General features: G+C 53.9%; 1 long non-coding RNA gene across 1 annotated transcript; it reads left to right on the top strand.

Annotated features, from left to right (window-relative positions):
* The first annotated feature begins 393 nt into the window (after positions 1 to 393).
* LOC116573380 lies at positions 394 to 7,229 on the top strand. The gene is made up of 3 exons (XR_004278762.1): positions 394 to 4,161; positions 5,711 to 5,814; positions 6,631 to 7,229. It is a non-coding gene; the product is annotated as an uncharacterized LOC116573380 (long non-coding RNA).
* Positions 7,230 to 10,763: the final 3,534 nt, after the last annotated feature.

A 10,763-nucleotide genomic window follows, 5' to 3' on the forward strand; every position in this document is an offset into this window, starting at 1 on the left:
CACAAGTAAAACACAGGTGAGGTCTGACAGAGAATTCCAGGTGGAGGGTAAAACCCAGGCCCTTCATGGGGGTCCACATCCTCTTTCAAGAGGAGTGCCACTCACTTGCGGGTAGGGACTCTGTCCTTTGTGTTTCAAATCAAACTGTTTCCTGTTGGGTCGAAGCAAAAGATTACATCTAGGCCGCTGCCTGGTCCAACCTGGGCTAAGGAATGGGGTTTGCAAAGGCTGGTGGGTTGGAATCAGGGTAGAGGGAGGACGTGTAATTAGATGTGTCCTTTTTGTGAGGCCTGGATGCACTGGAGGTCTGAGATCAGAGATCAGGATGGGGCTGGCGGGATGGGTGTGTCACTAACATGGGCGGGCTCTGCGGAGACACAAGACGCTTCAAGAGCTCGCTTTCCTGGCCCGACCTGCCCGGCCTTCATGCCTTTATCGTGGGTGCCAGTTCTCTGGGACGCAGATGGAGGTCCCGCCCATCTCTCCTCACTGGCCCTTGCGCAGCCGCATCTGGAGGCCCATCTCCTTCCCACTCCGTTCCCCTTTTTTCTCTGTCCCGTTCTCTGACCCATTTACATTCTCTCCCTCCTCGAGCTCCCTTCTTGTCTCCATTCGCCATTCCCTGTCCTCCGCCCTACCAGACACCCCAGTTCAGGGTCCAGGAGAAGGACAGCTTTTATGTGGCTTGTAAAATTCTATTATATCTGTATTCAAAACCTAGCAGCTGAGAAACACTGGTAATAAGCGTGTTATTAAGCGTGTAAATACACTTCCACTCCAAGGCCTCCAAGGTGCAGGGGACGGTTTCCCAACCTGGGCATCTCCCCTGCTTGTAAGTCTCTCCCCGCCTGGCCTCCATCCCAGACTTAGACCTTGTGCCCAGGCCCAGGCCTCCTCCAGGCTCCAACCTCCTCCGTCCCGCACAACCCAGACTCTTGGAGAAAGGGGGCGGGGGAGAGGGCCGAAGAAAAAAAACATTAGGAAAAAAACTCCCACCCAGAGAGCATTCTTTCTGCAGCACTCAGGAAAAAGGATGTCTCACAGGGGACGGGAAGGCGAAATTTTTTCACATCCAAATGGATTGCAATTTCCCTCCATTTAGCACCTGAAGGTAATTAGCTCGAAGAGACTGCCGAGTGCGAAACACGTTCACGGAACATTAACTCTCACACATTCTCCAGTTGCAGGGAATTAATAGGAAAGATTAAAGTTTAAAGAGAGCAAAATGCCATTACCTCGCCAGCCACCTCTCTCCGCGGCAGTATCCAGCCCCCGAAAACCTTCGACCAGTGCTTGGGCCGGGGTTCGGGTCTCAGCCGCCAGCCTGCCTGGCTGGGGCATCTGGGTGTGTCCCATGAAGAGGGCTAGCATGTGCTGATGTGCACGCACATGTGCAAAAAAAGGGCAGTTGTGACCCTTCATGAGGCCCGTGCAACCCCTTTCCCATCACCAAGAGGTCTGGAGTGGACAGGGCAGGTGTGTTCTCATAGGCAGACTCCTGGCATTGGTGTGTACGGTGGCCCCAGGTCGGGGTGATGCTAGGAAGAGTTAGTAGCATGGGTGTGCCCTGTGATTTTGGTGCAGGGGGTGAGATCTGGCAGCTTGGCTGGCGAGAGAGAAACGGAGGGTGTCACCCCCACCTTGGGTGTGTACAGGGGCCCTGGGTGCAGTGATGGAGAGTTGCTTCCACTCTTGTGGGGCAGGCAGGAGCCACAAACATAGCCACAAACACACACTTGCGGGCTCCCCCTGCCCCACACAGACGGCCTCTGTCACTCTGCTTTTTTCAAAGTTTACGTAGGCTTCAAATTTGAAGCGTTTCTGTGTTGCTTCAGTATTTTAGGGAAAGATGAAAGACAGAGAGAGGGAGACAGAGAGAGAGTGGGGGAGAGAGAGAGAGAGAGTGAGGGAGAGAGAGGGGCAGAGGCAGGCAGGAGAGAGAGAGCGCGAGATGAAATTGAGACATGGAAGAATTTATTGCCCAGAAAATTCCATTCTGCTATCTGATTCAAAAAGTCCAGTCCCCCCAGCTTCGGAAAATCTATTTTCCACATTTTAATACCCTGCAGAACAGTCCTCATAACTCATCCGAGTGTGTTAAGCACAGTTTTATTAGATCTGAAACAAATTTTGGTGGGGAGATACTATAGGTCATTAACCATGGAGTAATTTTATCCTTGTTTCCCTAATGATGCCATAATGGCGAGCGAATTTCTTAACTAAAGACCAAAGAACATTTTGAAGGTCAGTTTCATCTGTGAGCTCCTTCAAGCGCTTCTCAGAGAAGATTGGAAAACTCGCCGATTTTTTGAAGAGTCATTAATAATGTGAAAGCTGAAAGCACCCTCCATTTGCGTTCCTGCTTTTTACCTTTTAATTTTATATCGTCCCCGCTCAGAGCCCCGCTCCCACTCCCTCACCCTCCTCTGGACCTCCCGCCTGCCTACCCACCCCACGCAGGGAACAAGGCTGCCCGGTACTACCAGGTACCAGGCTAGCTGTGAGGGGCACATGGGGGCGGCAGCAGGGGAGGCAAAAGAGCCAGAGAGGCCAGGGCCCCGCCGAGATGGGGCGCCTCAGCTGTATTCCCAGCATAGGGGGCACTGTGGGAGGGGATTGTTATAGGCATGGGACACACGCGTGTGTGTGCATGTGTGCAAATGTGCAGTCCAGGGGACTGGGGTCTCTGGATTGGGTGCTGGCCATGCACACACATGTTAGGGATGGATGGGGACCTACTGGTCTCTCTAGGCGAGTGCCCCCTGTTGGAAGCAGGCAGGGAAAGGGAACTGAAAACCGGCCCTGGGTCTGGTGGCCTGGGCAGTGGGGCAGTGGGGGGACTTGCGGTGTCTCCCAAGAGAGATGGACACTACATGGAGGGCATGAAACAATTTACAGCAGCTTGTAAGCCCTGATTACATGTGTGTGCCAACGAGCATGTATGTCCTGGAGGTGGGGAGGTCATCAAGGCAAGAGCCCAGAGGACCTACCCTACTGACAAGTATTTAGACACTAGAGACAGTGGCCATTGTCTGCCCATCCCTCACTCCTTAGACCACACACCCCTTTCTCCCCAGGCCTGGAGCCCCTCATTTGCCCACTTTACTTGCCTCCTGATCTCCAATCCCTGGTTCCTCGGACCTCCCGCCCCCCCATCAGTCCTATCCCTCCCCCTGAACCCTCATCCCCCTACCTCTTCACCCATCTGCTGGCAGTCAGTGCAGGGTGCCCAGCCAGGAGCTGGGGTGGGACAGCATTTCTCTGTGTGTGCAGGTTTGGGGAGGAGGGGGCGGTGTGGTGACACTCCATGCTCCCAGATGTGGTGGCAGCGATAATTCCAATTTTATGCCTTTGTTATGGCTTTAATCACTTTCTTTATGCGTTTTGTTCCAGCGATCAGGGAGAGACACCTGATAGGCAAAGAGGATACCAGGGGAACCATTTTTATTTGGAATGTGGTGAGAAGTCTAATTAGAATCTGAATTCTGCTGAGCCTTGAAATGGCCAGCACTTTATCCTGATCGCCTTAGATATTGTTTCGAGTCAATCATCTGTCATGGTGCAGCAGGAGAGCCTCTCCCTTCACACCGCACCCCTCCCGCCACAGGGCCAGCCAGGGCACACTGGGGGAGGGGGGAGGCTTCTGCCCTTGTAGGGGTATGTGCCTCCTTCTTAGGGGGAGGCCTGTTTGGTGTGGCTAACCCTCCCCTGGTGAGGGCTGTCTTTGTTGGGTGCTGAGTTTGAGCTCATGGGGGGCAAAAGGGGAAGAGGGGCTGCAGGAAGAGGGTGCTGAGGGGCTTGTATTAGAATTAGGAGATATTGGGGTGAGGCCAAGCTAGTCTGGGGTACCTCCTAAGTGTTCCCAGCACAGTGACCACCCCATCTCCTCTCTATCAATGGCCCAAAGGGACTCTCATCTCTTTACTGTCCCCGGACATATTGTCTCTCTGCCACCTGCTCACTGTTCCTCAAACTCACCACTTTCATTGCCAACCCCTCCCTGACCCAACATTTGCTACGCGTTCAGCTCCTTTTCTTTGACTTTCCTCACTCCAGTCCCACCGCTGGAATACCGCTCTGGTTTGTTCTGCCATCTGTCAAGTCCCCGGACTGGTTCCGCCTCCTCCAGAAAGCCTTCCCTGACTACCTGAACCCATACAGGTGAGCCTCTTGACAGGTGGACAATTACAGCCTGGGCCCTCATCCTGTGATGGCCACGCTAACTGCAGACACTCCCCTGGCCAGAGTCTTCATCCGTTTATCTTTCTCCTGCCTTTAAGTGGTTTCTGATTGTCCTTTCTTTTTGTAAACTGTTTTGATCCCTGCGCGTGTGTGTGTATGTGCGTGTCCTAAATCTGCTCAAAGCCCTTTTGACCATTGCATGGTGTGAAGTAGAAATAAATATTACTCTTAACGACAATTTCACCTCCCCAATCACATACTGAGTCCCCCAAATCCAACCATTTCTTCCTGTCTCCTGCCTTGTCTCACTAACTATGAGCACATAGGACCAGGCACAGAGTGGGGTTCTGCGGCATCACTTCTAAAAGTCACAGATTCACTGAGACTTTATGCTTCCTGCTTCCCCTCACACCCTACCCCCACACATACCTACTGTGTGGCAGATGTGGGCATTGTTGGGGGAGGAGAAGGAGCCAAAGGAAGTGTACCCTTTCTGGCAGGGACGAGTGGCATGTGCTCTATGAATAATGTCTCCTTGGGAGATGGTCTGGATGACTCCTTGGAGGTGCAGGGATCCACATATGGTCAGTGTGGGTCCTTTTTAGATGATTGGGGCACTCAGTGGCCCTCGAGCCAATTAGTGTGCCCCATAAAGCAGAATGTCCTCATTGATATCAGTATCACCGAGCCTCCTGAATGGTCACTGCCCTCTCGAGATTATCTATGTAGCAGGGGTACCTTATATATGGTCCAAAGGGCAGTGTGACCAGATGCCACTAAAGGAAAATACAGACTCAGAGGGTCCTCAGAACCCTTCTCAACCTGCTCACCTCCCCATCCCTATTTGGATCCATTCTCCAATGCAGTTCGGAGTCATTTTGTTCCAGGATGCTCGCTTTCCCTTTGTGCACCCCAATCCCTCCTGGTCCCTGAGCTCTGGGTGAGAAGTGGGGATGGCACTAACCATAGTCTAGAAAATCATGGGGCTTCTGGCCAGGAGCCAGGGGTGGTTCTCTGGAGTGCTCCCTCCCAGCAACCCGTGTCCAGAAGGCTGGCGGTATTGATACCATACTGATGGATGGAGAGTGAAGAGGTACAGGAAGATGGAGAGGGCATCTGTAATTGGGAGTCCGCATTTATGGGGGAGGGCAGGACAGTGGCTGGACGGACTTAGGAGCTAGCTTCCTAGTGGGAAATTGCAATCTGCCATTAACATTTAGGTACAAGTTACTATGTCAGAAGGGGTGTGTGTGTGTGTGTGTGTGTGTGTGTGTGTGTGTGATGAGTGTCCGTAGGTGAGGGCCTCAGTCCCCCGTAGGAAAGAAGCAGGACCCTGGCATACGTGGTCTGCCCATATGCAAGGGTTGGAGTTTCAGGGTGGCTTATTCTCCAAGTGCTGAATCCCCATCTACACAGACGGTGGGGAGATGGAGCTCCCAGCCCAGGGAGCACATGTGCTGGGTGGGGGTGGCGGGAGGGAGGACAGAGATGCCAAAGGTGCCAAAGGCCTGGTTTCTTCCCATCTCAGACACTCTCAAGACACTGTCCTTTCTACATCCAGTGGCTGCAGTGGGGGGAGATGAAAAGGAGGAGAAACTGTTGGATAAAAAGAAATTCAAAAAAAAAAAGTAAGTGAAATATTCAAACTGGAAAGTGATATTATAGAAACTGCAGCCCACGGCTCAGTGCATTCAAATTTATTCAAACTCGGCGCCTGACAGTGATGGATGCAGCAGCTTTTCCCACAATATGGAGAAGGCGCGGGGGCATTTAGGACTGCGGGTCCCCTCCGGGAGGGTGGGGGCCCGCACCACCTCCCACGCCTTGCTCCTCCTCAATGGGAAACAAGGTTCTGGGTCCTATCCCCCCTACTTCTTAAACCCCACAGTTCTGGGGATGCTGGGGGACCTGGGCATCACCAGCCCAGGGGCTGGAGCAGGGCCCAAGACAGAGGGAGCCAGCTGCGGACCAGGGTGATCTCCAGTGCCGAGGAAGAGGATGGTCAAACCTGTCCAGGGGATGACAAGACAAGGGTGCCACCTACCTCAGAAAGAGGAGCCTGGCTGGGTGGTTTGTAGCCAAATCATCAGCCTGAACCTAATAGCCCCTGAGTGTGCTGAGATCTGAGGGTCTCAGGAATCCCAAGGCAGAGAGCAATTGTTCTCACCGGCTCCTGCTTTCCCCTGCTTTGATTCCCACTTCTGTTTGCTCCATCCGGAAGAGGGGTAAGAGGGCCTCCGGGGAAACCTCAAGTCTGGGCCTTGGTTTGAGCAGTGGGCCGGTGAGGGAAACTCCCACATCTCTTGGCTGCCTTGCCCACTGCACCCCCCTACCCCCCACCCACAGTGTCTCTAACGCTCCTTCTCTGTCTCTTTTGTCCCCTACGCTCTCCCCTAAATGTAGCCACAGCACAAAGCTCCAACTCCAGCTCTCCCCTGTTCTCTCCAGTCTCTCGGGAGTCCTCTACCACTCGGAACTTTCAGCCGTCACCTCCCTGCAGGCAATGGAAGCACTGATCTCTAATTCCAAGCTTCTCTTGAGATCCAAGCCCACAACCCCAGCAGCGCAAGCCTGACACTTGGACAAGCAGACTCTCGTGTCTCTCCTGAAGCCGGCAACAACCTGTGAGTCCCTGCTTCGATAACTGCCATGTCACCCACGCATTCAACCTCGCAGAGACCTTGGAGCCTCCAGCCCTTCCCCTGTCCTCATCTTTACCTTCAGTTAGTGTACCCGTTCACAGATGTTTCCTGATTTCTTTGGCACCCATCTTTGCCTCACCATCACCGCTGTCCCCTGGGAAGGCCCTTATCACAGCTCCCCCAGGCCTCTTCAGTTCACCCAACAAGACCCACGCCATGCCAGTCACCAGGTGCGGCATCTGCCTCCCTGCACAGCTCTCTTAAGTCCCACGTCTCTGGTTGTTCTACACTCCGCTGCCAGATTCATTTTCCTAATGCACAGCTCTAATCATGTCGCCCCCTGCTCAAAAACCCTCAATGGCTCCCCTACTGCCTACTAAATAAAGTACCAACTCCTGACTCTGATATTCATGGCCCATTGTGATCTGGCCCCTTCCTACACCTCTCGCCAAGACTTTGCAGTCCTCTCCTTCATGCCCATACTTACCAGCTAGATTGGCCTCTGGGTGCTTGCCCTGCACACTCCCCACCAAGCATCTCCCCACTTCTGTGCCCTGGTTCATACTCTTCTTCTGTCTGCGATGCTGTCCTTCTGAAATGGCAGCACTGCCCAACACCCGGCTCATCTCTGCCCATCAATGCCTTAATCTTCTGTAAGACCCGATCCAAGTAAAGTCTTCTTCTGATTGCTTCCTGTGAAATGCTTAGCAAGGTGCCTGCTAGATTCTGTTCTTCTTCTTATTATTATCATTGTTATTCACCACCAGCAGCAGTGATTTCTCTGCCCTGGGAAACTTCCAGTCCCGTCTACAGCTTTCCCGGCTCTTGGCATAATTTTCTTGATACTGTCATTTCTAGTATGTTTGCCCTACAGCTGTCCTGACCTACAAACCTCTTGAGAGCCAGGACTTAGTCATGTTCATTCGAGTCGTCCTCAACCCATGGCCCAGGAGACGCTCTCTTTACCACTTGTTGAATAAATGAATGAACAAGTGAATGAATGAACCAATACGGAAGAAGCAGCTTGGGCATGGCTATGTGACACAAATCTGGCTCCTCTGAGCCTCCAGTTCTGGGCAGTGACCACCTAAGAATTCCCTGCCATTACTCCCGGCCCTCCTGACATGTGTCCCGGTGAGCTGGGACATGTGTGTGCAGGCTGCATGACAGGTGTGTCATCCCTCCAAAACGAGAGGGGAGTGTGGCAGAGTTCAGCCTCCCCAACTCATCAATCAAAGGGCACTTAACTGACAGAACGCTCCTTAAAGCTGGCTCCAGGCTCCGCTGGGGTTGGGGGGCCCGGGATGAGTGGGGGATGAGGCCTGCCCTCTGGGGAGTCACAGCCTAGTTGCTCCTTCACTCCTTTAACTCAGACCACAGGAAGTCAAAGGGCTCCCCTGGGGACTGCTGACTGTGGACAGGGATGTCATGCTGATGGCTGGGGTAAGGCCTGTCCTGCAAAGCTGAGCTGAAATGCCACTTAATCCAGAAGTGGTTCTTTTACCCTCTTGGTTTAGATCTTAGCGCCCCCTCCAGACTGGAGCTCCCCTGGGAGGTCAGTTGCCTTCTGCAGAATTCCTCACTGCAGAGCTGAGAACCACACAGCTTAAAGCTGCTGAATGGTTGAGTGGATGGATGCCGGGAATAGTTGACAAAATAAACGAGTAAATGAGCAACTAACGAAACACATGGGTGAACAAAGTGCTGGGCAGATTGGCACAGAGTCAGCCCGCGCTGAGCATCTCCTGTGTACCAGGCACTGTGCTCAATCCTTCACCGGCACTCATTGATTTACTCCTCGCTCAGCCCTTGGAGTACGAGCTGTTATGATCCCACCAGGGAGAGGCCCCTGCAGCTCCGGGGAGTGAAGTAACTTGTGTGAGAGCCTCCAGCCCCGCTGGGAGGAACCCTGGGTCCCTGCCCTAAACTCTGGGAGCGGGGGTGGGGGGCGCAACTGCTTCCTCCGGAGACCACCAGCGCTTGGGGACTTGCGAGGAGGAAGGTTCACACGTGGGGAGTACTGTAAGGTCTCTGTCCGTGCGCACGGATGGGAGCCCCCTGGGCTCTTGGTTTTCACTCCTTTTCTTTCGGTCCTCCTTGGGGATTAGGCGAAGTTCAGAAGAGACACAGCCGAGGTGCTCTGTTTCCCAAAAGGCGTCTTCCCAGCCCCCCTCACCCCACGTCCATTTCGGGGGGGGGGGTGTCGGCTTTGTTGAGGGGTCCCCGGCCGGCCGGGGCTGGGGGCCGGCGGGGCGCCCCGTCCCGCCGGCCCCCCCGCCCTCGCGGCCGGTCCCTCCCCTCCCGGATCCAAACAAGCGCGCTAAACTCCGGGAGATTTACAGCGGGCGGCTGGGCGGCGCGGGCCCCCGGCCGCCGGTGAGATATCTCCAAACAGCGCACTAACCACTTTCCATTTTATACCTCACCAGCTTTATAGCATCTTAAGGATTTCTGTGCACGGCTGGCTTCCCGCCCAGGGAAAAAACCCAGCCTTGTAAATAAATACTAAATATATATGAACAGAGACGACAGCGAGAGCCGCGGAGGAGGGGGAGGGGCGGGGCGCCGCAGGGGGGGGGGGCAGGGCCCGGCGAGCGGCGGGGAGGAGGGGGCAGGGATTTGTTGGGGTGTCCGAGACAAAGGCGACAGGGAGAAAGCAACTGACAGGCGAAATGAGGGAAACTGAGACAGCACCAGAGGGGGAGGCAGAGAGAAACCGAAAGACGGAGGCTGGCTGGAAGTGCTGTGGTGTGTGGTGTGTGTGGTGTGTGTGGTGTGCGGTGGGGTGTGTGTGTGTGTGTGTGTGTGTGTGTGTGTGTGTGTGTAGTGTATGTAGGGAGGACTCCTTTAAAGCCTAGAGAGAAAGAGAAGCCTCTTCCAAACCTGCCTCCTTTCCTTCCCCCAATTTCCGAGAGGACTGAGGCCCGGGGATGGGACTACCATCCGTGTGTGCGTGTGTGAGAGAGAGATGTGTGTGTGACAGGGGTGTGTCACGATGTGCTCCAAGGAAAAGAGTCTGTGTTTGTGTGTGTGAACCCGTGTGTGTGCAGGTGTATGTTTGGGGTGTTTGGCGTGGGTAGGACTGTGCCCATTGAATACTGGGGTGTTGGCAGGAAGAATGTCTGTGGTGTGGTCAGGGTGTAGGGGGAGCGGTTAGGACATATTGGGGGGATGAGGAGGCAGGTGAGATCTGAGAATGTGTAGGGCTTTGGGGTTGAGTTGAGGGCTGAGCAAGGCGTATGTGATCAAATGTATTTGGGTATCTTGGGGTAGGCGGGGGTTCTGGGAGAGGGATAGTGGGCTCACATAAGCCAGGATGAGCCTTCAGAGGGGCATGTGTTGGATCTGGAAGCAAGTACCCACATGTGTGCTGGGGCCTGTCAGGGGTGAGTTCTGAGATGCTGCCAGACGGTTAAACCTCCTCCTCTTCATCCTCCATCTCTGAGTCTTTCTAGAGGCTCTGGGACCTTCTCTGTGATGGCCACTAGAGAGAGGATCTCCTGTGCTGACTGAAGCCCCCCATACTACCACAGCCCCCAGCTCTGACGTGTCTGGACAGGAGCCAGAGTTGAATTGGGGAGCAGGAGGGAACATCCTCTCCCTTCTCAGGGGACCCAGCGATCCCTTTTTGTTCCCCCCCTTGTCTTCGATATTAAGTATTCAAACCTCATTTACATCCTTATTTTTCAATTTGCTGCCACAGTAGTTTAATTTATTCGATATAATTTCTTTTTCTGAGGGGACATTAATCATTGCCCTGTGCTTTTGGGCGCCTGTGGGATCTCTGCGTGTGTATGTGTGTGTGCGTACGCATCTGTGTGTGAGTGTGCATCTGCGTCTGTGTGTGTCTGTGCCTGCGCACGCTCATATCTGCGTGTGAGGTGCAAGTTTGTCTGGCACGTGGGGCGTGTGTGAGAGAGAGTGTGTGTCTTTGTGAGA

The sequence above is a fragment of the Mustela erminea genome, chromosome 14 (assembly GCF_009829155.1).
Source record: "Mustela erminea isolate mMusErm1 chromosome 14, mMusErm1.Pri, whole genome shotgun sequence".
In the NCBI taxonomy this organism is placed as follows: Eukaryota; Metazoa; Chordata; class Mammalia; order Carnivora; family Mustelidae; genus Mustela; species Mustela erminea.